Genomic DNA, 25605 nt, shown 5'->3' on the forward strand with positions numbered 1-25605 from the left:
CGCCTGTGCGACCCGGCCTCCCGTGGTGATCCAATGAAGGTCCCCATATCTCAGCCCCATAGAGCAATGGTGAGGCCACCAAGGTGTCAAAGAGCCAGAGCTTCGTCCGGGGTTCCTAAAACTAAACCTTTGAACACATCCTCTCCAATCTACCCAATGCTGCGTGGGCTCTAGTCAGTCTGGTCTCTGTTGCTCTTCTGAGTGAGAATGTGGGTCCAATAAAAACCACTCCAAGGTAAGTGTAAGCGTTTGTGTACTCCACAATCTCCTGGCCGTATGTGAATGTAGGTGCCGATCTTCTGATCCATTGTGGGGTGGTATTAAACACCATAACCTTGGTTTTACCAAGGTTGACAGACAAACCACTTTCGTGGGCAAACGTATGCAAAGCATCCAATTGGTGTTGCATTCCCTCTGGGGATTCGGAGATCAACACAATATCGTCCGCATATAACAAAAGTGGAATCCATGTCCCTGCCAACTGTGCACCTTTATCCCCGTCCCTGTCAATGTAGTCAGAAACCTCATCCACATACATACCGTAAAGAGTAGGAGAGAGCGGGCAACCCTGCTTCACCCCAATAGTGGAGTGAACCGGTATTGAGAGTCCCTCCGGGGTGCATACATGCCCTACTACTGATCTGTATAATGCCATGATCCCCCAAATGAGCTCTGTGGGTACTCCCATTTCCTATAATCTGCGCATCAGTCTAGCTTTGGGTACCGTGTCGAAAGCTTTGCGGAAGTCCACAAAGCTACAATAGATCCGTCTCCCATGAGATCTGCCTTCCTCGATGATGGCCCTGAGTGTTAGGATATGGTCAAGAGTAGAGAAGCCTCTCTTGAATCCTGCCTGCCCAGTTGCACGCATTCCTTCCCTCTCTGCCCATCTACTCAGCTGTTGCTCAAGAATGGATGCATACAACCGTGCCAGTGTGTGCCCGATCATAATAGTGCGATAATTCCCATGCTCCATGGGGTCTCCTGATTTGAAGATAGGTATGATCGTAGATAGGCTCCAAGTGTCCGGTAAGCCCTCACACATGGCACGGTTAATAAAAACTGCTAGAAGCTCTGCTAGTAGGTCTTTGGCATGCATGAAATGCTCAGCTACTAGGCCCTCATGATCATATGCTCTCCCAGTCTTCATCCTGTCAATAGCTTTCTTCACCATCTCAGCGGTGAAAAAGACACATGTATGTGGGCATGGGTCGGGGGGGTTGGGGAGGGGCGGCTGTTCAGGTACTGTGTACAAAGATGATGTGTACTGACCCCAGGTCTCTGTGGAGGAAATAACAGGGGGGGGGACTGCTCATGAAAGAGCTGCCACGCCTCACGCGAGTCTTGACTCATGAATAGCTGATAGAGATCTTGCTCGAGTCGGGCCAAAAAAGCCCTCTTCTTCCGTCGCACCATGCATCGAAAGTCCATCTGTGAGTGACGTCCCCCAGCAACACCTCCCTCTGAACTCTAGTCTGGCGGCACTCCTCATCGTACCAGCTGTTCTGAGGCCTGCTCCCAGATCGGCGGCTCTGCTCAGGTTGGGTGTGTGGGTATGCTTCTGCTGCTGCCTCATGTAATGTCTGTGTCAGTATAGTAGTTAGCTCCTCCAGAGGTCGCCCCGGGTCCTCAGTGCATAGGCGTCTGTAGATTCCGTCCATGTATACAGAGTCTGTCTCCCTTGTGAATGTGTAGCGAGTAGGGGCTGCTACTCGTGGCCTGTGTGCTACACTGAATTGGAAAGAGATAGTCATTGACACCAGAGTATGATCCACTGCCACCCCGACCGGTCTGGGCCCAACTGTGAGATCCTGGATACTAGAGATGAGATTCGGTTGTGCCATGACATAGTCCACCGTGCTGGCTCCATGTCTGTGTGGGAAGCATGTGAAACCTCCCGCAGCAGGGAATCTCTGTAGGCCGTTCAAGATGGCCAATCCATGTGCAGTGCCCATGTCTATCAGGTGTCGCCCATACTTGGTATATTCCATATCGTGTGATAGTCTGGAAAGGCCCGTATCTACCACATCTATCGCTCTTAGCATCTCCTCTGAAGTATCATAGAACACTACCTGGTGATGGGCAGTCCTAGCATTGAAGTCCCCGAGGATGATAATGTCACCGTCCCTAGAGAACTCCCATATGTCATCATCCAAAATAGAGAAAGGGGATTGTCCCCTAGGTGGTGCATAAACTGATGTACTCGGGGGAAAGTAACAAATAGCTAGATAGAGGTATCTGCCTGTCTGCTTTCAGTCTCACCCACATGTACCTGGCCTGCTCGTCCCTGCGGGCTATATGTATCAGTGGCTGCAGATCCTCTCTAAATAACACTGCCACTCCTCCCGAGCCCCGCCCTCTGTGCTCTGAGTGTGTCTCTTGTCTGTAGGCTGTCTCCCACCTATATCCACTGATGTGAGGCATGGATTGCCCCGGGGCCTGGTGTGTCTCAGAGTAGAAGATGATGTCTCTTCCAGTAAAGCTATCCTCAAAAGCACCCACATCAAGACGCATAGATCCATTGCAATTCCAGGCAGCTACTTTGAGTGTGGTCCCATAAGTCTCGCACCGTCATGTGGAGCGTCGCTCCAGTATTACTACTTTTCCGTCTCGATAGAAAGCGATCTTGCCTTTCCCCCTTGCCGCTCTAATCTCCGGCATTACTTCCTGCATATGGGCGATCTGCGAGAGGGTGAGATCGTCCCCGAGAAAGATGCCAGTCTCCTTAAGAGTTGGTCTTTTCTTCAAGAAAGACTTCTTTGCTTCCATGGAGGGAAAACGGAGGATGAGTGCTCTTTCTTTTGAGGTTTCTCCACTGCCTCCATTTTTCTTTACGTTGCCCACCCTCCATGCCCTTGTGTGTGTCGGCTCATGAATCCCCATCAGGGCTGTGAGTTGTTTTACTTCTTTGTCCACATTGCCTTTGTCTTTAAGACCGCAAATTCTCACATGTAAAGCGCGCACCCTTCTCCTCTGCTCCTCCTCTAGTGTCTGGTTAATGATGTTGTTGGGTGTGGACGTGGGCGTTATCTCCTTGTCTTTCCCTTTCTTGGCCACCTTGATCCATTTCTCGGCTTCGTCCGCCTTCTGTTGGGTTTTGGTAAGAACATCCACCCAAGAAGTCGTCATTTCTTTGTGCTATTTTTCTCCCTCTTTGATGGCCCGTACTTGTTCCTTGATCGTGTTGATTTCTTCAATTACTGAGGGTTGCAGTTCGCCCTCTTCCAGTGTGTTTCTTGATCGGGCTTCGACGAGTTCTTTCTTGAGTGACGCGATCTCTTCCTCTTGGGTCGTCACACGGTCTTCCAGCGTGCTTATCTTGCTCTCTTGGATCAGCACACGTCCTTCGAGAATGTTTTTTGTACCCCAGAGATTGCGGTTCAACTTGGTGACGGTCTCCGTCATTTCCTCTTTGCATTTTCGAATGGCATCCTCTAGGGGGTCGGCTTTATTGTTTGTCTTCCTCATGCTTGATCGCTGTTCGCAAGGGGGGGGGGGGGGGTTTAGATGCACGTATGCACCCACACTAGCAGCGGTCTCGGCGAGTGGTAGAGCGGAGGCGGTACGGCCCGGGGGTGAAAACGTTAGTTACGAGAGAGAGAGAGAGAGGGGGGGGGGGGGGGGGGATACATGCTACGCGTAGGAAAGGGGAGGGAGACATTCTACGCGTAGAGGTTGGGGGGCTAGGGCAGCGCGGCGGGGCAGAGGCGGGGGTGCAGGGCGGCGGGCGCGAGGGCAGAGGCGGGGGGGGGGGGTGCAAGCCAGGCAGCAGCGCGCACTAGCAGCGAGCAGCACAGAGAGAGGCTGAGCAGCGCGCGAGGCTGCAGTCGGGCACAGTGGCACGTGGGCAGGGGCAGGGGCAGGTGCGGGGGGCAGCGAGCAGGGCGAGGGGGGGCGAGGGAGCAGGGCGGGGGGCAGCGAGAGAGCAGGGCGAGGGGGCGCGAGGGAGCAGGGCGGGGGGCAGAGAGAGAGAGAGAGAGAGAGAGAGAGAGAGAGAGAGAGAGAGAGAGAGAGAGAGAGAGAGATTATATCAACAGTGTTTAGAGGCCGAAGTCGACCTATAGGACAAATCAGATACATCCTTGTTTGTACACTAGTATCCGGAGGTGCCACATTTGGCAGATAGAACAAGAAAAACTAGTTATGATGTAAAGGCTCTCCAACAGTGTGGGACGTGTAATAGAAAATGATGTGTCACTGTATTACTGTCCTTATAGGTAAGAGACACTAAATGTCATGATACTTTAGAAAGGAGTTGTGGGTATCATTTCTTGGGGGATGTAGTGATAATTTCTCTGATAATTGGTTTTGTGATGTCTTATTGGCAGGCAAAACAATCGATTTAAAATTACACTACGTGAAGCTTCCAGAATCAAGATGGAGTTTCTTCATGAGTACCTTTGTGGAAGCCGCAGGGTACTCCCACAGGAGTGCCTTCAAGCTTTAGATATAGTGCTTAGGGAAGCTGCAGTCAAACAGTAAGTCTTCTGTTTGTATGCTTTTTTTTGGGTTAAGATTACAAACGTGGGTGCCCATATATGTTGAGTGTTTTAAGAGGATGCTGGCTTTACCGTATGTAGATATACACAGAAAGGTCGGTGCTTCTTTGGAAGTCATTTTGGGAAAATGAGCTTGGCTGGTGGTGTCGAAGCTTATCGTGGTTACTATCAGTCTATTAGGCCAGCCCAAAATGGATTGCTATCACTGAATATTGGTAAGCAGTCTCAAGCTTATACCTCTAACGTCTCTTTTCTTTGCTTTCCTTAAAAGTCTTTCTTATGTCTGTTCTTCTTGCCTCAGATATTGCGGCTGCTCCTTTCCTGGAGGCTATAGATCTACCTGATTTCCTTGCCCAGGCCTTCCGCAAAGATATATGCGATTTGAATCAGGAGTTTTCCAGGCCAGATGCATATGGTGACCTAGCTAGAGCGAAGGTTGGCATCTGATCTCGAAGTGGGATTACCCCGAGTGACTTTGGACAGTATTTAATTTGCATAAATTTCAATGCAGGCCAAAAAGTTACTGAAAGGGATTCGTGTAGAGACTGTCCATAATCGTGGAGCCAAGCGGAAATATCGCATTCAAAGCTTATCTAATGAGCCTTCGCGCAATCTAAGGTTTCCACTGTCTGTGAAGTAAAATGACTGTAGTAAGAGACTTGAACTAGTGTTTCAATATTGGCTGTGAAGTAAATTGACCAGAGTAAGAGTCTTGGAGGTCTTTACAGCTAGAGTAACAATAATTTTACCACTAGATTCTGGTACTCTTTTGCTTATTGATAGTAAGATTGGTTGGCTGTGCACAGATTTGACATGGATGGTGAGAGCATCTCGGTGACTGATTACTTTTTTCGGACTTACAATTATAGAATCATGCTTCCAGGACTCCCTGCTATCGAGTCAGGGACGAAAGAAAAGAAACGCTATCTGCCCATCGAGGTAGAGAGATAAAGAGAGGGTTTAGTGACCAAGTCTAATAGGGTAAAGGGAAATTTTAATGTTTATTTCAAATACTGATGCAGGTTTGTAGAATTCTTCCTGGCCAACCATTTATGAAATCCATGAGTGAATCTCAAAAAAAAACATTGCTTGGAATAACTTGTATCCAACCAGAAAAGCGTAAGGGTGCCACCGTGACGGTAAATCTTATCCAACCAATTATTGTTGGCCTATTTTTTTGTCGCGATTTAAAGCTACACAATTAAAGTATTGTTTGCTTAAGAATCCCAGATCCACTCAGACTTGAGCTCTCAAACGCAAACGTTACCCCAGGAGTTTGGAGTGCAAAAGAATACCAAAATAACTGAAATACCCGCTGGCATATTACCTGCTCCATCTGTAAGGAATCCATACGTATGCTCTGTGCCCAAGCTAGCCGCATAACAAGGTCCTGAGTATTCTACATTTGATCGTACAGCTCAGTACAAGTCAGCTACAATTCAACCCTTTCCTGGATCAGGTTCTTGGAACATGAGGAATAAGGTGTGTGCTACATTCCTGGTATTTGATCTGGTGTATGAGTAAAATCAAATACAATCATGATATTGCAGGCTTTCCACGACCTCATGACACAGCATGTTGTCTCTATTTACAGTTGTATGGTTTTAATTTACACGGTAACTTTCAATGCGGTGATTTCTGACTCAGACGATGGTAACTGGCTGTCGGGTTGGCCGCTGGGCTCTTATCAACTTCTCCAGCACTCTGCAAGATAGGGCTTTGAGTGAATTTTGCAGAAAGCTTCCTCAACAATGTGACTTATATGGTCTTGTAAGGAGACTAGCTGTTCTCGCTTCAGTTGCCTGTGGGTCATTTTTTTCATTATGAGTTAACTTTTCAAATCTTGCAGGACATGAACCCTGAAATGGCTGTTAAGCCTATTACTGAAACGAGAGGTAATGTAGAGGGTGCTATCAAACACCAAAACAGACAATGCTTCGAAAGATCTGGGCAGGATCTTGATTTGCTCATTTGTATCATGCCTCAAGCAGACAATCAGTTCATTTATGGTGAGCCCCTGTATTCTAACTGCTGATGGTTCTCCCTCTAGAGGGATTTTGGGGGTGTGACGTTTAATTTTTCTTGTTTCAGCTTCCGTTAAGCGTGTATGTGAAATTGAGCTGGGTGTGGTCACCCGTGCTGCTTGTCAGAGCATGTGAAAAACGCCCGACCAGAGTACATTGCCAATTTGCTGCTCAAAGTCAATGTGAAGGTAGGTGCATGCAGTCAAAAATGTTTTTCTGTTCAATAAAAATGAGTATGAAACCCTTTTTGTTTGAAATTGTTCAGCGCTATTGTTCAACAGCTGCCCTGCCTGCAAGTATTTGCCTTAGTCTAAAATTCAGTACCTGTTTGTTAATCGTTTACGCTTGGAGAAGTTTTCTGTTGGGTTTTCTGTTACCTAGACTTAAGCCTTGAGTGATCAAAGTGTCAGATACTGGATCTCTGTGTGACTTTTTAAATCGGTGAGAGTCCATACATGATAGATGGGAGGCTATAATGCCCTGCTGGTTGATGAAAAAAATAGGAGGCTTCCACTTATATCGGAAGTGCCTTCCATAATCATTGGAGCAGATGTTTCGCACCCAAGAGTGGGTGATGAATACAGTCCCTCCATCTCTGCGGTAATTAAGTGTATCTATATGCTTTATTTGTGGGTGCATGCTGTTTGTTTGATCTTTTGGCTAAGGATTCCTATTTTGGCACAGGTTGCAGCCAGTATGGACTGGCCTTATTTTTCGCAGTATGAAGCTATTGTACAAACACAGCAGCAGCGGGAAGAAGTATGCCAGGACCTTTTTTGGGAAAGAGAGGACCAGCAGGGCATAAGGAGGACTGGTGGCATTATCAAGTAAGCAGAGAGCTTGCTTGCTGTATACAAAATCATCCCTGTGAGAGCGTTGGGTTGTTTTTCTAATTTGGTATGGTTGAGCAGAGATTTATTGCATGCATTTGCGGAAAGGCAAGATGGAAGGCCAGAGAGAATCATCTACTACAGGTACTTGAGCTCTTGGAGCAGAATGCTATAGCTCTGTGTCCGGTGGTACCATTAGAAACTATTGAAGAACCATCAGCTGTTTTAGTCATCATGATTTTAATCATGTCATTCCACTTGTTTTCTCAGAGATGGTGTAAGTGACGGGGCGTTTGAAGCTGTACTCAATAATGAACTGGGGGCAATAAAAAAGGTTTATTGCTATGCTCTATGGAGTTTATTTCATGGGCGAACTATGTCTTCGATTTGGTAGATGATGCATGCCGTCTATATAACTGCAGGCTTGTGAATCTTTGGGCTGGGGCAAGTGCTCGCTTGGTGGAGAGTAGTGAGTCTCAGCCAAAGAGACATCAATCGGGTGATGCACTGCCAAAAGTTACGTTCATTGTGGTGCAGAAAGGGCACCATACGAGGCTTTTCCCAAAACAGCATGACACGAAAAATGGCAATATTGTTCCTGGTAATTGTAGTCCTGCGAAAAGAAAGTGACAGGCAGAGTGTGGGTTAATGCTTGGAATTGTGTGCAGGCACCGTTGTTGATGAAGTGATCTGCCATCCCACACACTTCGATTTTTATCTCTGCAGCCATTATGGAATTAAGGCAAGTATGAAACTCTTCACTGATCATGAGGTGCCTTGTGTGGACATGATTTAATAATTGTGTCAATTGCCTTGCATATTAGGGGACAAGTCGGCCAGCACATTACCATGTGCTCAGGGATGAGAATGGCTTTACAGTAGATGAACTTCAACGGCTGACACATGATCTGTGTTACACGTGAGTACTTAACCTTAGCCAATCATTCATTTACTTCTCTTGCATCTATCTTAGAAAGATGCCCAGATTTCTCTGGCCAAATATTTGTGCACTAAATTATGATTTTTACACTTACGGTTATCCTTGGCAGGTATGTGCGATGCACCCGTTCAGTTTCCATAGGTGTGTGTAGAAGGTTATAGTTGAAATATACAGTAATACACGATTGCTCTTGTTGACAATCTTTTGTTGCTTTGCTTGTTGCTGCTCCAGTTCCTCCATGTTACTATGCCCATTTGGCTGCGACATGAGCGAGGCTTTGGTTGGGACTGGAGGGTTCAAATCATGGCTCGCAGCATGACAGGGACAGTGTAGGCGGTGGTAGTGCTGGGGGAAGTAGCAGGGGTACACACTCACGCTCTGGAGGTGCTATCGGGCTTGCTCGGCCTTTGCCTTGTTTACATGATAGAAACAGAAAATCCATGTTCTACATATGAAGCTCTTTTTTGCCCTGTCCAATATTGTGAAAACACTAGTCAATCTCAGCGTCTATGATCAGTAAATTAGGGTGGCATTCATTGTTGTGCTTTCATTCGAACCTCAGCTATCTTTTACCCAAGAACGAAGAGAGAATCCTAGTGTTGCAAGCTGAACAGTGTACTATTTTCGTGTGCACATGTGTTACAGCATGCATCGGTATCCAATTCTACATCCACTATCAAACAATATTCGCTTAAATCGATGCATCATAAATTTGGCAGTTAAGTCTAATCCTTGCACTTCCCTTTCATGCTTATCTTGAATTCATCTAGGTATAATATCAACACGCAAAGAAGTACCAGTATACAGAAATGAAAGAGAGGATACTTGCCACCATTCTTTACGTTCTTGGATGGCCAACATAGTTTACAATCTCTCTCTCTCAGACTTAAATAAACAGAAACTTGGCCCATAATTGTCTCCTAAAACTAACACAAATGGGTCCCTTATCAAATTGATGCAAGTCAAGGTTGTGTCAGGGCCTTGAAAACAGAAGAGAATTGACCAGCGTTAGGATTTGCTAAGCACCCTTTATTTGCAATGGACAATCTCATTTTACGATTGCCATTCCGCATGGCATGACAAATTTTCAAAAGGCCATTCCAAAGCCTCTTTGAGATGCAAGCCACCATTCCAAAAATTTGCTTGACAGGAAAATTTTCGTGAGAGTTATACTCTAGGGTTAATTGCAAAAGATCTAATTAGCAAAAAAATTAACAAGACTTGATTAGATATGGCGTCATTGGTCAAGTAATCCACATGTGACAAAAATTGAAAACATAAAGCTAAAGGAAAGAGCTTGAACAGCCTTGGCAACACCATGTCAGTGAGCAAACCGTAATCTCACAACGAGAAAGCCCAATAAAAAGATACATCATCTTCACATCATGTTGTCTTTACATCTCCACTCCTATTCTTCATGCCCTTCCAAGCCTCAAAGCATTCATCCCATAAGACATTTTTTGGATTCGCTATCTTGGGAGTATTCATGCCAACAAACATCGCCAAATTAAGCGTATCAAGCGACAATTGATTACGAAACTTGTTATTGATCTTGTTCATCTTTGAAAATCCCCGTTCGCATGCTACACTTGAAAGAGGAAGCACTAACAAAGCTCTCCAAAGCTTCATGATCCAAGGAAAAGAATGCTCCCATTCTACATGATTACATGTATCCAACCAAGCTGTATACATATCCTTGTCTTTAAAGCAGTTTCGCATTTTGGTAATAAAAGATGGGCGTTCTCCTTTGCACTCTTGGCTATTGAGCAATGAACTTTGACATTCCCCAAAGTGTTTGCATAAAACTTCCAGCCATTGTTGTGATATTACATTTACCTTTGCCAAGTCACTGTCATAATCTTTGAGTGAAGTACTTTGAAGCTTGCAAAATGTCAAAGTCAGATTTGAAGCGATCCCACAAAGATTAAATTATGGTTCTCACATAGCTTTGACACAAATACATCATGTAAATCATTGCACTATCATATGTTTCCTGCGGATTTGATACATCTCCTTCATACATGGGACCTAAGTGTAAATAATGAGAGTGTACTACATCTTTCTCATCCTTGTACATCATTACCCCCATTTGTGCATGTATTGTTTTTATGAAGCTTTCAGTGTGTCTTGTTTCACTTGCAAAATTAGGACCCAAGAACAACAAACGAAAGGTCTCCATAACGGACGTAATATGGTCTCTAATGCTACATATGTCAACATGAGCCTCTTGAAACTTGCAATTCAAGATATTCAACTCTCCAAGTACATCGGCAAAAAAGTGAAGAAAAAATTGCACCTTGTAATTAGTGAGTGATGCATATAAAGAGACATCCGCACTCCTCATTACATTCAAGTACGTAGGCATCAGTCGCATAACCTTAATCAAGACCTCACCCTTTGAGAGCCATCTTACATCATGCATCTTTTGGGGTCTCACTTTTCTCCTTCTACCAATTCCAAAAGCTTTCACCACATCCTCAAGAAAATCATGTCTCTTGGCAGACCTCGAAGTCCATTCATAAAGATTTCTTGCAATTTTGTCAGTGTACTTGAACTCTTTATGCTTACTAAAAGCATCATTGGATGCAAGAGCTTCTCTATAAGCTATGCAATGAAAGCTTACAAGATGGGGAACCACTCGTTTAAGCCTTGTCACTACCCCAACCTGTCATGACAGTTGCACCATCTATTGCAATGCCAACCATCTTGGCTATAGCTACATTTTGGCTCTTAAAAAACTCAATCAAAACATCATAAAGAGCTTTTGCAGTAGCATCCCGAGGCTCCAAAAGCTCCACAAACTTTGTACATACGGCCCCATTGCCAGCATCTTCAATGTATGTGACATAGAGAATCATATATTGCTTGACACTAATGTCCGTACTCTCATCCACTTGAATGGAGAAATATGGACTACTCTTTACATCCTGCATCAGTCTCTCAAAGTATACATGTTGAATCGCCTTGCCAAACTGTTTGCTTGCATCTTTCCCAGTATAAGATGAATACTCATTGGCAAGTGGCATATTTGGAGTTCTCATAAATCTTTGAAAATTGCATAAATTAGGATACTCTTCAAGAGGCAAGAACCTTTTCATTACATTCCAGCTTGTTTGTATGCATGACAAAATGCGTTCCTTTTCACTATCTGTCATAACAACAACATGCTTTTCAATGGGTAAAGTGCTTCTTCGCTCATGCTCTAACCACAAGAGCTTTGCATCATGATGCTCGTCAGAGTCTTCATGCACTTGAAGAGCAGGTTTTTGCAATGAGTGAGCCCCTTCCGGCTTTGCATAAACATTTTTCCTATGAGCGAACGTACACCACTTACACTTGGCTCGTTCATTACCATCTTTGTCGATGATACAATAAGCCCATGGATGAGCTATTTTCCAGCTCTCTAGAAACACTCGACGATGTTTCTTATTTTTTGCTTCCTCCTTTTGAAATACCTCTTCTCCGGTCTCCTTAGGCAAAGCGTGCAAACCAATAGACTCATAAAGAGTCCTTTGCTTTTTTCTTTTCTTAGGACGCCCTAGAGCAGCCATAACTTGACTCTACTGCTAAGGATAACAAAATAAAACATACTAAGTGTAGCTCAGTTTGCAATTCAAAACAAAATCGAGGAGACAAAACAATTTGCAAGCAAAACAAATACTGTAACAATACCATTGGGTTACTCTTTGAAACACAATACCGAAGAAAAAATATAAATATTGCACCTGCAGATCGCGGTCGCCGATTGACCTCACAATGACAAAGTCCCTTCTTTTCAATCTCTTCCCCCAATCTCTTCGTCAAACGATGCACCACGGTCCACGCAAGTCCCTTCTTTTCAAGTTTCTGTACATTGTTCAAAGGAAATAGTTTTGGTCAGGACTCAGACTCTCTCTGTACCAAGGTGAACAGTGACATTTCATTATTCATACTACATGTAACATAGGCTATAGCGTTGAAAACTGAAAATAAACGCCCCACGGGCATTGTGCACTTGCCAGGTGAGTCCGAGTCGTGACTCAGGTGAGTTCTGCAGACGAGGTGGGATTCGGGAATCTAGAATCTGGATAGGGCGCAAGCGGCAAGAGCCTAAGCCTTGAGGGCGCAAGTTGGATAGGGAGCAAGAGGGTGCAATGCGTGACAGCACTTGCCACTGGGGTAGCAGCAAGTGGGGCACGCGCCGCGGACTCAGGAGCAGCTGCGCACTGCGTTTTTGAACAAACACTTGCCACTGAGGCAGCTGGCTGCTGCGCACTGCGTTTTTCTGAGCTTTTGAACCAGGCAGCTGCGCAGGCGTTTCAACTTTCGTTCGAACCAGGCGAAGCGTGCAGTGCTGAGTGTAGCCTTAGGCCCATTATCCTTCAAATTTTAATTTTTTTGTAAAACTTGTAGTTGTAAGCAGGTTTCAATTTTTTAAATTGATGTCCGGACTCTGCCCAGGCCCCATTAAGCTTTAGCCTTGGCCCTTGAGTCTGGAGTCACCCCTTATTTTAGGATGAGCATTGGAGCAGTGTCACACCAGTGACCTCGTGAGCTTTAGCCTTACAATTTGAAGTCTGTAGTGTCTTTTATAACTATTTAACATATATATAAATATATTTATCAAAATTTTTTTTTGGACAAGCGATTTTTGTGGATGCCATTCCATAGACATTATACTCAAAATCCTCCCAATCCACGTGGATGGGCGATTTTCCATTCCACCGTACTGTGGACATCTTGGTTCCTTCTTTGCCGTTCCTATGACAATTTGAAAGCCTTTGGCATGGTGGATGGCCGTCAAATCTTATCGTTGGAACCGACCCTGACCTCGACACCAAAGGGACTACTCAAGCTGACGTAAATCAGCCTCTATTCAAACTGATGCAAATCCACTCTGGACGTAGTGGAAAAATATGCCCCAGTGGTCTTGTAAATGAGTCCCAGAGTCCCAATTAAACATTTGCTCCTAAACCCAGGAACCGCCCTTTTCTTAGCAAACAGTAATTTCCTAAAATTGATGTATGTAAAAACATCTCCAAAGCTCCCCTAAGTCAACCCAAAACCAAGGGCCACGTCATACTCGGAATAGATAAACTTTAACCTTAACCTTGGCACAAAATGTTATACTAAAACTGATGTAAATTTGCCTCAGAATTCCAAATAAACATCAGCATACAAAACTAAGGACAGGCCAATCCTTAAAATTGATAAAATTTGACTCTTTTGCACACAATGTAAATAAGTCCCTTAACATATGATCTCTAAACATCTAGGTGAAAAACGTAGCCCAAAATCCCACATTGACATGACAGAAATAGTGCATACCCCCCCCCCCCAAAACACACACACACACACACACACAGGTACATGTACAACAATTTGGACACTTCAATTGTTACCATATACATGTGGTAGTGATGTGTGTGAACACACTAGAACCGCCGGGGCATTTTTTTCCTCTTTAGGAGGTTTTTTCCCCCGTGCATTGTATATACGCCCATCACTCTAGGGCTAACTATCGTTCCATTGCACACTAAGTAACATACTCTCTATTGTGTGCCTTGAGCTTCCTTCGTCTTCTCCAAGCTGTGTGTGTTTCTCTGCAACCCTAATTCCAACAATTGGTATCAGAGCAGGTCACGTCCTCCCGGGCTTAGTCGTCAGCTGCTCCAGCACACGCCTGCTCACTTTCTCCGATTTCAGTGAGCTTTGGCGAGCGTTCGCAGGTCGACAAATATTTTGGGATAGCTCGAAGAGCTTGGTCTGCTCAGAATTTTGATTTGGGCTCACTTCGGCCTCCGTTTCCACTACGGGCAGTACTGCACAGGCTATTTCGTCATTTTGTGCATATTTTTTGTCAGTGCCGTTTTCTGCATAACAGGTGCCTTATAGTCTTCTACGGTTTGTGCTATATAGCACAAGTTGTTCCCGCTCCATTTCTCCTATTTTCGGGCAGTTTTCACATCAGGTGCAGTATTTACCATGGCTGACAACAACAACACAGATGTGTTCAAGATGTTTGCTGCTGAGGAAAGGTTGGATGGGGACAACTACCCTATGTGGGCTTATATGATGCAACATGTTCTTGTGTCAAAAGGTGTCTGGAACATTGTGCAGGGCATTGATGTACGTCCTGGTTCTGAAGATGTAGGCGATATTGAGGATGTTGCAGGTCTTGCTGCAAGGATTGCAGTTGTTAGAGTTGTTTTGCCTACGGCAGAACAAGCTCGTTGGGATGTTAAGGATGTGCAGGCTCATGCATTGATTGCGTTGTCTGTGAAGCGCACCATTATTCCTCACATCCGTTCAGCAAAATCAGCAAAACAGGCTTGGGATATTCTAGCAGGTCTTTATGCAAGCCGCAATGAGGCTAAAATTGCTTTGCTGCGTAAAGAGCTAGAGTCGAAGATTATGCATGAGGAAGATGATATGGACACTTTCCTTGCTAGTGTCAAGGATATCAATGAGCAACTCATTTCTGCAGGTGAAGTCATTTCGGACAGTTCCCTTGTGCAGACTGTTCTTGATGCCTTACCAGATTCCTACCAGACTTTTGCTAGTACTTGGAGACTGATGACCCAAGGAAATCCTGAAGTTGTCAAGTTTGATGCATTATGCACATTGCTGTTGCAAGAGTCACTTTCTAGAAAAAACAAGACTAGGCAGCGTGCAGTTGAACAGGCTTTTATTGCTTCTCAAAGAAAGGGTGGTAACAGTAATGCAGCCACTTCTTATGGTTCTGCTGCGAGTGGCAAAAATTCTGTTCCTAATGCTTCTGCTGGCAGCACTTCGTCTGGCAATTCTGGTGATAAGGGCAAAAAGAAGATGCGTTGCCATTATTGTAAAGCCAATGATCACTTGATCAAGTCGTGTCCTAAGTTGAAGGCCAAAGAGGCTAAGAAGAAAGAGGGTGGTTCCACTGCAAATGCTGCTTCCACTACAAATGCAGCCATTGTTGAGTCTTCTGTGAAAGGAGATTGTGATGCTGATGTTGATGCAGAATGGGCTTTTAGCGCAGAGTGCACTTACAATCCTGCTGTCCATGATGCATGCTTGTCAGTTGCTGCAGATTCACATGTGTGGTATTTCGACAGTGGTGCTACAAAGCACATTACCTCACATCGTGAATTGTTTACCTCTCTCGAGTCTGTCCCTCATGGGAATTCAGTCACTTGTGCCAACAACGCCTCTTATCCAGCTCAGGGAGTTGGAAAGATTGTGCTCACTGCTGCTAATGGCAGTTCCTTCACACTTGTTGATGCACTTTATGTACTTGGGATTAAGAAGAATCTCTTGTCTGTATCCGTAGTTGCTAGACTTGGACTTGTAGTCAAATTTGTGGATGACAGATGTACAGTTCATGATCTCAGTTTTGGTGATGAAATTGTTGCATCTGGGCTTTTGTGCCGTGGGCTGTATAAGCTCACTTTGTATGACAAGTGTGGACAAAATTTTGCAAATGCTGTTGCAGATTCAAGGGCTATTTCAGATACAAAACTTTGGCATGCACGTTTTGGTCATCTGAATTTTGCCAGTTTGCTGCGTTTGCAGAAATCTGATATGGTTGCTTCTTTGCCGCCTCTTGAAGCACCTATCAAACATGTTTGTGAAGGCTGTATTCTGGGTAAAATGCAGCGTTCTAAGTTTCCAAAGGATGGTTCAGTTAGGGCCACATGCAGGTTGCAGCTTGTGCATAGTGATGTTTGTGGGCCCATGCAAACTCCGTCCTTGGGCAATTACCTGTACTTCGTGACTTTCATTGATGATTACTCCAGGCATGCATGGGTATTTCCGCTTAAAGCGAAGTCCGAAGTTTTTATGTGCTTCAAACAATTTTTGGCTATGGCTGAAAATGTCTCAAAATGTACTATGGACACCCTCCGTTCCGATCGAGGGGGGGAGTATATGTCTCATGAATTTAATGCATTTCTGGCTAGTCGTGGGATAAAACACCAATGTACAGTGCCTTATACACCTCAGCAAAATGGTGTTGCTGAGAGGAAAAACAGGTCACTAACGGAAATGGCACGATGTATGGTCAAAAGTCAAGCTTTGCCGCATTCTTTTTGGCTTGAGGCCATCATGTGTGCCACTTATGTACTTAACAAGTGTCCTACGAAAGCTTTGCAGTCTATTACTCCATATGAAGCATGGCATGATAGAAAACCTTCTATTGAGCACATGCGTGTTTTTGGCTGTTTGGCATATGCTTTGGTGCCACAAGTGCAGCGCAGAAAATTGGATGATAAGGCTGTCAAATGTATTTTTGTTGGTTATAGTGCTGAAAGCAAAGGTTACAGGTTGTATCATCCGCAAACAAAACGTATTCTAGTTTCACGGGATGTAGTGTTTGTGGAAGATTCTGTTCAGCCCTTGCTGTCATGTACTAGAGACAGTAATGTAAGCTCACAGGACATTTATGACACTTTGTTGCCTCTTTTCAGTGGTGGAAATACGAATGTAAGTTCCAATGAGGCAAATGTACAGCCTATGGGGGTTTCTGAAAATGTTTTAGAACAGCCTATTACTGATGCAGATGTACATGATGTACTTGATGAGGAAAGGGCTGAAAATGAGCAGGCTAGAGGTATGCCAAAATGGCTGGTGCACACTTTGCGTGACAGTAAATTGGATGCACCTTTATCTAGTCGTACTCGTTCAGGCTCTCGCCATGCATCTTATGCATCAGATTGTTATGCTTTGGCTGTGTCTAGTTTACATGATGTTGAGGAGCCTCTGTCTTTTGATGAAGCACAGAATTCAGAAAATTGGATTGCTGCCATGAAATCAGAATATGATGCACTTATAGAGAATGACACATGGACTTTATGTGAATTGCCTCCTGGCAAAAAGGCCATTGGTACGAAATGGGTTTACAAGTTGAAACGCAAGCCGGATGGTGAGATCGATCGCCATAAGGCTCGACTTGTTGCAAAGGGTTATGCACAACAAAAAGGCATAGATTATGAAGAGAGTTTTGCTCCCACTTGTCGTATGACTACTGTGCGTTTTCTATGTGCATTGGCAACTCATTTTGGTTGGGATGTACATCAATCAGACATTGTTACTGCTTTCTTGAATGGTGACATATTTGAGGAAGTTTATGTAACGCAGCCTCGCGGTTTTGTCATAAAAGGACAAGAGGACAAAGTGTGCAAATGTAAGAAGGCTTTGTATGGGTTGAAGCAATCTCCTCGTGCTTGGTATGAGAAAGCTGACACTCATTTGGTTAAACGAGGCTTTCGTAACAGTCCAACAGAAAGCACATTGTATGTAAAGCGTGAGGATGATGTATTTCTCATTGTGGTTCTTTATGTTGATGATTTGCTGATCACTGGACCAAATGAGAGACATATTGCTGAATTTAAGGCTGATTTGAATGCTACTTTCAAGATGAAAGATTTGGGGCTGTTGCATCATTACTTGGGTATACAGTTTAAGCAGTGTGATGGTGGTATTGCCTTGTGTCAGAAAAGTTACATAGAGACATTGCTATGTAAGTTTGGACTTGAGGATTGCAAACCTATTGCCACTCCCATGGAAACAGGTTTGAAGTTGAGTCTACATGATGCTGGCGATCCTGCTGATGTCACTCTTTACCAAACTGCTGTTGGCTGCCTCATTTACGTATGCAACACGAGGCCATATATTCAGTTTGCAGTCTCGCAGGTCAGCAGATTTATGCATAGCCCAGTTTCTAAGCATTGGCAGGCTGTCAAGAGGATTTTCCGCTGCCTTAGTGGCACTTTACATCTTGGCTTGTTTTATCCCAAGGGGGGATCATTGCCGCCAGACTTACATGCTTTTTCGGACTCAGATTGGGCAGGTTGTTTTGACACGCGAGTGTCCACAAGTGGTTTTTGTTTCATGCTTGGCAGTTCATGTATATCATGGTTGAGCAAGAAGCAACCTACTATGGCCACTTCGAGTTGTGAGGCTGAGTACAGGGCAGTCTTCACAGCTACGGTTGAGTGTGTATGGCTCAGACGCCTTATGGCTGACTTGGGTGTTGGACAGGACACTGCCAACACTATCTACACTGACAGTCAGAGCGCATTGGCAGTTGCGAGGAACCCAGTTTTTCATGCTCGCACAAAGCACATTGAGGTGCATTACCACTATGTCAGGGAGAGGCTCTCAGCAGGAGAGATCAGCTTGGCTTATGTGCCAACACAGGACAACCTTGCAGATCTTTTCACAAAGGCATTGTCTCGTGAGAAGCTTGAAGCTTTCCGCAAAGCTTTGGGCTTACTCCCCTTTGTGGATTGATCCTGTCCTCAGGGCATGGCACTTCCCTTTACTCATGTGCCAGCTCTCGTTCACCGCATCACTCCAGGGGGGATTTGTTACCATATACATGTGGTAGTGATGTGTGTGAACACACTAGGACCGCCGGGGCATTTTTTCCCTCTTTAGGAGGTTTTTTCCCCCGTGCATTGTATATACGCCCATCACTCTAGGGCTAACTATCTTTCCATTGCACACTAAGTAACATACTCTCTATTGTGTGCCTTGAGCTTCCTTCGTCTTCTCCAAGCTGTGTGTGTTTCTCTGCAACCCTAATTCCAACATCAATTGGTTAGGAATCTCCACTTCTTTCGTGGGATGCTCTTCTTAAAGTGGTAGTTGGCCTTGGGTGTCTAGTCCTCATAATTTCCCCTCTTAGGGGGGGGGGGGGGGCGTGAATTTTTTCTCCTCCTTGGTAAGCTTACCATGCAATAAATCCTCCTCCCCCACTCTCTGCGTGATACTCGTTTATGTCACCACACTCTGCTCACGATTATTCTCATACACACACACCACCACCAACCCGCCCCTCCCTCCCGGGTTAATGTGGCGGTTGTCGTTGGAGCATCCTCTCATGATAACACAGTAGGCCGCAATTCGTTGTGAATATTACTTCTCAAAACATGTACTAGAACTGGTATTTATAAACCAGGTGAGGGTTTACCCCCTCACTTAGCCTTGGCGATTGTTTTTTTTGTGTGTGTGTGTATAAAAAGTGAGCTCTTCTGAGTGCTTGAATATTGCGGAGTGAGTTACAATGGAGATGGTGGAACATAAGGTCACATCTCAGGTTGGTTAAAAGGCTATGGTTTCTTTTGCAATACTTTGCAAAGCATGTTTCAACTTAGTTGGTTTATGGTGGTTACGTCCGTTTACTTGTTGGATTAGTAGTTTGTCTGCGTCATCTCTCTGACATGGGTTTGCGCCACTGATTACTGTATCGCTTGTAGATTGTTTTAACCTTCTGGCTTGATAAAAATCCCACATCAATGAGGTTTTTGGCTCATGGTTAAGGATATTTTCATACTGGCCATCTTTGCGCTATATTTTTTGGTTTTCTGTTGAATACCCTCTGTCCATGACTTTATGCTGCCATAAAACTAATGGATTTAAAAACTTAGGGTGGTGTACTTACCCATGAAAAATAGTTGGTGGTTTTTTTATTGTTAAACACCAAGAGGTGATCGATTGTCAAATTGACTGCATACGTGATATTACTCTTATTTTTTTAAAAGTCGAAGCTCTTATCAAGCTATTAGTGTGGTAATGGGATTACCTTTGATGGTGTAGAGTTTTTAACATAAGGTTAACTTGATTAAATTGGCTTATTAACTGTGGTATGGTAGATTCCATATAGAATTTGGCTTTGCCTAGCCAAGTTGGCTACCTTGAAGCTATCAGTGGTATATATATTTTTGGTTCTAAAGATGTGGATTCGGAGACATTTTTATGACTTATGTTGCTTGGAGAAACAAGACAAAAATTAGGTTAAAAATTTGGCAATATAATTTGAAAAATGTAAAAAAATTGACCTATGGATTGTTTGGGGCATTTTGACATGTGGATTAGAAGGGGTAGTGGTCTTCTGATCAAGAATCATATGTATGCTATTACCTTAAATTTTTTTTTAAAAATGGGGCTAAATAGAAATCAATATCTATAACTACTCTAAAGAGCTTCTTGAAACAATAGAGAATTGGATTACATAAACATTTCGGACATTAGTTTTGAGTTGAAAAAAGTAAGTTGGACATGGATAACAACTGATATAGTCCATTGACACCTATAAAACGCATCCAAGGCTAATGAATGTGTTGTCTTGTTTGGATCGATGCGAGTAAGGACTCTATCCTTTCTTGAAATTTTTCGGCTTGAAACAAATGTGTGTCTGTGACTTCACTAGCTCCTACTATTGTTTGGGAATTACTTCTTTTATCGGTTATTGTAATTTTATATTAGAATGAGATTTCATTTGTATAGCCATGTACAAAGATAATTCTAAGACTGAGTTGTTTTTGTACTAATTATTGTCACTTTTCTAAAGCCAACTGTCTTTTGAGCGTAAAAGTTCATTTATGTCTTATATAAGTAAAATAGTCACACACACACACCCACCCACCCACACACACACACACGTGTGTGTTACACCATTCGACATTATGTTGTACACAAAAAGATGCATTATGTTGCATGCAAAAAAGATGATTGTCTCATTGTCCTCACCATGCCTTCATGCTAGCTCCATCGCTCTGTTTCTGTTTTTTTGTTTGCCATCTTAAGAAAGTAGTTATAGATTTTTTTGCATTCTGGTATTATATAGCATGTAGCTATTTTCCTTTGACACAAATCTAAATTCTCATTGTTGATGGCATATCGTTTATAGTGAAAATTGACTCTTGATATGGTAAAGCCACTAATTGTCACTACCATTGCAAGTTCCTTGGCACTGAGCTTTGTCATTTATGATTAGTACAATCTTTAACTTTTTAAATGCAGCTATTTGTCAGAAGTTGAGATGAGTGTTGCCGATTAATTGTGGGTAATCACTAAAATTTGGTTTGAGCGCTTTAACTGAGATAAAGCTTTTATCCCCTTCACACTTAGAAAACACATTTCAAAAAAAAAATGAGGTTGATCTTTTACAAACCCATCACAACAAAAAAATGAGACTAAGCTTCTCTTTGTTCATTTTGCTGATATATGACCTATGTTGCATTCCCCTCTTGAAACAATGTTTTGATCACCTATAGGCTACAAGCGCCTCGAGCTCAAATAAAAATGGAGAGGATAGCTATTTCATTTTACAGCTTTGGCGTGCAATATTTTAGGTTGTTTGTTTATGTCATTTGCAAATGAGGTGAATGGCACTTGGAGAGGATTGAGCTTTGTATGAAAATGATGAGTAGGTCTCATTGCCTTCCATTCAAGCATGTAAACTTGGGAGCTGCATGTGGAAGGATAAATTCGAATTGGAAGAGTTCCTCTGGTCAATTTTTCCATTAACAAGGAATATTTGGCTAATTGAGTGTGTGCCTCTTTAGGTATATTCACTAACAAAAATAATCAGCATTAGAAGCATTGCAAGACTAAGTGTGTTTGTGGGATTTCTTTATGATTCTATGAATTTCATGACAGACTTTGTTTTACCGTGCATCCTCAATAGTCATAAACAATGATTCATGGTATACTTTTCGTGAATTGAGGTGAATTTTTTTTGCTTACAATTATAGTAGACCTAATTCTCAAAGTGAATGTTTGAGAATGTTTGAGAATGCCCTGGACATGATGCTCAACGGTGATAGTGAGCACACCTGCATCATTGCACTGAGATATGAATGGCCATGTTGGAGTCTGTATGCATAGGGCAGTGGGATAACATCAAAGACGATTCAAGCAGAAACACTTGCCAAATGCGCTACGTCCGACCAAGTCTAGGTCCTTTGCTCTCTTTTTCTCTTTGTTGTTGAGTGTTGATCTCTTCTTCTCGCTATTACGAGTGGCTCAATTCCTACCCTTTCCATGAATCTCTCCAGCTGCATGACTGACTCTCTCTCTCTCTCTCTCTCTCTCTCTCTCTCTCTCTCTCCATCCATCTATCCATCCACCTTCACGAACCTAGCTTTAGAGATTGGATGGAGAGCGACAAATGTGGGAGCAAACAAACCCCCTTAGTATTGGCTCTTTCTTATTCTTGAGTCCACTAGACTATTTGCAAACACAGAAGGCAATGATTGATATTTACAAAATTCCCTCTTTTGTGTGTGCGCCTTTGCCCATAGGGGGTGTTGTTTGCACTCACAAGATTAGGTCTTGCGCTCTACTTCGACACATGAACTACATGTCTATTTTCAACTTTTTGTTCGCATATAAAGGTGCAAGAACAATAAGCTTCCTCATCTCAATAGTTTCAATCACAACCAATGGCTTTGCATATTCACTTGAGGTCTTCATGAAATTTTTCTGGCTCGTTCAACATACATAGTTATCATCTAATTTGTTTTCTTATGCTCTTTTTTGCTTTTTGCAATTTAACACTTGCATATATTTTGGATTAGCAACTATATTTTAACTTTTCATTTCTTGAGTTAATAAACTATGCCCACCCAAGATTCTCTTGTTATGGATCAAAAGATTGATGTTTTTTTTGAAGAGCTTGCAAAAGAATGCACTACACGTACTCTACTTCAAAAAAAGATTGAGAAGTTACAAAAGCAGAGTTTTCACAAGTGCAATCATGAGGATGACAACGAAGATAAGCGGCTTATCAAAGTGATTAAACATACTTTGGATGCTCAAGCCAAGACAAAACAAAACAAGATCTCTAAAAACTTCTCTCTTGGTCATCATCCTTGGATGACTAATTTCAAGGAGAAAAGTTCAGTGAATGAGACAATATCAAGTGTGCAGCATACCAAATGATGGAATGTGTATCTCTTTGGTGGAATGTGACTCGCAAACAACACAAATGACCATGAACTTGGAAGAAATTTTAAAGAATGGTAAAAAAGCACTTTCTTCCTTCTCAATACAAAGAGAAATCTAAACATGCATATGATACTCTTCAACCTAGGACATGGAAAACTATCACACAGTACACATACATTTATTGACAAATTCTACTTGCTCTTCAAAATGTAGAAAAAGTTTCTCGCTCTACTTTCAAACGTAAATATATTACCGGTTTGGAGTCTACTTTACGTGTAGAGGTGAATAGTTTTTGTCCTCATACATTGAAAAGAGCTATTTCTTTAGCTCATGATGCCAAAGCTGTGAAAGGTAAAGATCCATCTCCAAAAGGGAAACCAATCAGAAGGACTTATTCTTCTCTTTCACCACCATAGTGTACAAGTCCTACTATACCTCAATCAAGGACCAATGACCAATGAGGAATGATGGATGCAACATTATGATCAATATCGACCACAATCGAGCAATCTTAATCAAAAGGGTTTTCGACAAAAGAAGGTAAATAACAATGGTTAAAGTAATGCTTTTAAACTTTTATCTTTTCCTTTCTTAAAGTCACAGAACAAGGCTCCACATAGTCACAACATCAACAATAATGGAAACAAAAATAATGGAAAAGTTGCTGTGAAGACTGTTGTTTGATACACTTGTCACAAAATGGGACATACAACTAACAATTTCTTGAAAGCAAGTCAACACATTCCTCACACTTTATTGAGGGGATAGAAGAAGATAATGACCATCAAGTGCACAACATGGAGATGAATGTCAACATTGCCAACACTTTTGAAGATAGCAATCAAGAACCTCAAGGTTACCTACCCTACCAAGATCACAAATGTACTGCTACTTCTCAACTACATATCCTTTTATGTATGCAAGTTAAAATTGATAATGATGATTTTATTTCTACGTGTGTTACACAAAAGTTGAAATTGCATATGACTCCCACAAATTATCAAGTAAAAGTAGCTTTCCAAAGAACCAAAATAAATTGTGTGTATATGGTAAAAGATTTGCAATACCAATTAGGAGACTTTGTGGAATCACGAGATTTCCTAGTATTGTTTGTGTATTGACTATAGAGCACTTAATAAAATCATAATAAAGACTCGTTTTCTTATTCCTTGTGTTGATGACTTACTTGATAAATTAGGTGGTGTATCCATTTTTAGTAAGATAGATCTTAAATCTAGATATCATTAAGTCTGTATGATGGAAAGTGATGTTCATAAAACTGCATTTCAAATACAGTTTGGTCATTATGAATTACTTGTAATGTCTTTTGGTTTTAACAAATGCACCTTCTACGTTTTCACGCATGATGAATCACATCTTTTTGAAGCATCAAGATTGTGTCGTGATTTTCTTTGATGATAGTTTGGTTTTCAGTAAGAATGAAAAAGACCATTATACACATTTGGATTGGTTTTTGAACTGTCGCATGAAAATCAACTTTATTTGAATCGACTCAATGAAACAAGGAATAAACCTCTATCTTTCTATGAGATTTGTTCTTTTCTTAGTTTGTGTAGTTATTATAGAAGATTCATTCAAACTTTTTGATGCTTGGCTTTACCACTCACAAACCTTTTGAAAAAGAACACATCTTTTACTTGGAATGACCAGCATAAAAAATCTTTTGAGACACTCTATTATGCACTCACACATGCCCCTGTCTTACAAATTCATGATTTCAAAAGACCCTTCTTTTTTGGACTCATGCTAATGGGCGTGGTGTTGGTGCTTTATTAATACAAGATTGTGTGTGTGCAGCAATGAAAAAGAGAGGAGAAGAGGAGACCTTGTGTTTGTAGGGGCTAAAACTCACTCACAATATGTGAGCTCCCTTATTCTATTATGTACATAATGAATAAGTATAGTGGACGGGCACCTGGCCTAACCGGCCACATGGGGCTTTACCCCAACAACATCCCACATAAAGGCCAATGTGACCGTGAGAGAGAAAAGAAAACCGTACAAAACCTATACAAGGCCATCGCAAGTATGACCTCAGTCAACGCCCATTGACTCACTGAATCTGTGTGTATCCAGCTCGAATCGTAGAGAAAGTATAGAGCGATCGACACCATACTCCTCACCAAAGCTTCACACATCCTGCATGTATCTCACCATACGCTGCAAAGTGCCCCTATGCTCAAGGCCAACGACAGTCACTGCACGACTAACTGCTACCACTGCAAATGCACCTACTGCAAATGCAATCTCGGGTCTCGAGATCAGTATCTCGTACATGAGACTTCCAAATGCTGATGTGATCCTAGCAATATCTGCCAATCTGACCATCTCAATCAAATCTGGCTCAGAACTCCACTCATGGAAATCACCCTGACACCCGAACTTTGATCCCTCAAATCCATCCTCGTGTCCATCGCATGTCACATGCACACCAAGAGCATCTGTCTGTCCTGAACCCTGTGTGGTAAGAGCAATGCCTAGCTCTAACTCACACACATCAGCCTCTAGCCTAAGCATATCCATGAATGACTGAATCATGGTTGAATCCTCAACACTCAAGCCATCCATATCTGTCATCATATCCATGAATGACATGC

The 25605-nt window shown here is 42.8% G+C and overlaps 2 pseudogenes across 2 annotated transcripts in view; one reads left to right on the forward strand and one right to left on the reverse strand.

The window, feature by feature from the left end:
- LOC147432022 (protein argonaute 1-like) overlaps nt 1-9012 on the forward strand; it is a 69621-nt pseudogene extending 60609 nt beyond the window's left edge. Inside the window, exons 3-22 of the transcript XR_015185492.1 lie at nt 4329-4478; nt 4581-4714; nt 4801-4934; nt 5011-5117; nt 5306-5438; nt 5522-5638; nt 5730-5852; nt 5922-5981; nt 6147-6269; nt 6349-6508; nt 6591-6711; nt 6986-7123; nt 7208-7350; nt 7435-7497; nt 7624-7687; nt 7776-7954; nt 8022-8095; nt 8178-8272; nt 8403-8434; nt 8525-9012. The product of XR_015185492.1 is annotated as a protein argonaute 1-like (transcript). The remainder of the gene's footprint in view (nt 1-4328; nt 4479-4580; nt 4715-4800; nt 4935-5010; nt 5118-5305; nt 5439-5521; nt 5639-5729; nt 5853-5921; nt 5982-6146; nt 6270-6348; nt 6509-6590; nt 6712-6985; nt 7124-7207; nt 7351-7434; nt 7498-7623; nt 7688-7775; nt 7955-8021; nt 8096-8177; nt 8273-8402; nt 8435-8524) is intronic.
- A 200-nt stretch (nt 9013-9212) lies between these two features.
- Nucleotides 9213-12650, reverse strand: LOC147432023 (uncharacterized; annotated as a pseudogene). Its single transcript, XR_015185491.1, has 3 exons — nt 12292-12650; nt 12019-12139; nt 9213-11856 (listed from the first exon to the last, which is right to left on the reverse strand). The product of XR_015185491.1 is annotated as an uncharacterized LOC147432023 (transcript).
- Nucleotides 12651-25605: the final 12955 nt, after the last annotated feature.

Source organism: Adiantum capillus-veneris, chromosome 20 (assembly GCF_014529385.1).
Source record: "Adiantum capillus-veneris isolate H3 chromosome 20, ASM1452938v2, whole genome shotgun sequence".
Classification (NCBI taxonomy): domain Eukaryota; kingdom Viridiplantae; phylum Streptophyta; class Polypodiopsida; order Polypodiales; family Pteridaceae; genus Adiantum; species Adiantum capillus-veneris.